Source organism: Pundamilia nyererei, unplaced genomic scaffold (genome assembly GCF_000239375.1).
Source record: "Pundamilia nyererei isolate P.nyererei 1_Seehausen unplaced genomic scaffold, PunNye1.0 scaffold00015, whole genome shotgun sequence".
In the NCBI taxonomy this organism is placed as follows: domain Eukaryota; kingdom Metazoa; phylum Chordata; class Actinopteri; order Cichliformes; family Cichlidae; genus Pundamilia; species Pundamilia nyererei.
Window position 1 is genome coordinate 3,664,343 of NW_005187416.1, and position 1,524 is coordinate 3,665,866.

Sequence of the window (1,524 nt, forward strand, 5' to 3'; positions counted from 1 at the left end):
TGTGCATGTACTGCACCTGCACAATCACGGCTTGGTTGTTGGACTGAGGGTATTTGGTTGAATTAAGTTGCACAGTGTCATAGTGCTTTATAAAAAGCAGTAAGTAAGTAAGTAAAAGGGTATTAAAGGTGTACAATTTTGTGTCAATCTCATAATTTGTCAGTGAAGATGTTCAACTAAAAAATTTGCTGTTAAAAACTGTTAAACAGACACTGAGAAGACTAATTTGGACTTTTCAGACAGGCATGTGGATGCTGGTGTGTTTGTGTGTGTGTTTACACTGTGACCTTTCCTTCCTGTGAAAGCAGTGGGCAGTCTGTTACCCAGAGTCCCTAGCGGGGCCAGCTGTCAGGGCCTCCATCCAGTCCAGCGTTTTTCAGCTCAGACTGTGGGAAAGTGGGAACCCCAGCGAGTCCCATAAGGTTTGCTAATATCTAACAACTGCCTTCCTTTCTCATCCTGCTTCCCGCACCAAACGGCTAAAAATAATGCTCTGGCCATGGATTTCCCGCTTTGTCCCAAAATACAGCAGTGACATCAAACATGTTCTTTTGGAGATTTTACTTCCAAATTTTTCTCTCTCTAAGCTTTGATGTTGTCATTTCTGTTGCTTAGCTAGAATCCTATTTAAACTGTAATTTGTATCCAAATGATGCACTTCTACATGCACAGATTTTCATGCACCATGAAAGGAGGTGCATGCACAATGAAACAAATAATGCATTTTATTAGTTGTGAGTGAGTTCCTCACATTGCAGACAAAGTTAACCTAAACATTAACCACACCAGGTTGTGGCGGATCTCCAGAGCAAAACGAGATATGGCGCTCCCAGCTGCGGTCTAGGATGGTGGAGCTGAAGTTTGTCCCATTGTCCTATACATGATATTCTCTGGGGAAGCAGCTGAATTATATCAAGAACTGCCACAACAGCTACCTGGCCAGTGGGCCAGCTGGCAGTAAAGACAACAGGGAAAGAAACCTTGTCTGACGGGTCTGCAGTGACTGAACTCTCAAAATAAGAGGCAGTTGTCTGATTACAAATGGTAGCATTGTTTTAGATGGAGGAAGCAAATACAAATAGTCCCATAAATATAATTTTAATATAAATATATTTACAGCTTTCTAAAAGTTTCTTCACAGTTTGATGTCCCAGTCCCCTCATAATGTCCCAGTTTCTATGCTTTATGGTTGAAATATTCTAAGACTAACCCAACTTGGCTGGATGGATAGATGAATGGAGGGTTGGTTGCATGGCTGCCTGAGTACACACAGCACTTAACCCCATCACTGAATACCACACCACATCAGCAGAAGGCCATTACTGTTCAGGAAATATGCTGAATTATTCAATCACTTCCTCTCTGCATTCTCTACAGGATGCAAAGTGTTGCAAGACAATCACAGTGTGTGTGTGTGTGTGTGTGTGTGTGTGTGTGTGTGTGTGTGTGCGTGTGTGTGTGTATTGAAGTGCTCACAAAGAGTGTGAGTGCAATCAAATTCTTGTCATGACCTACATTAGGTCA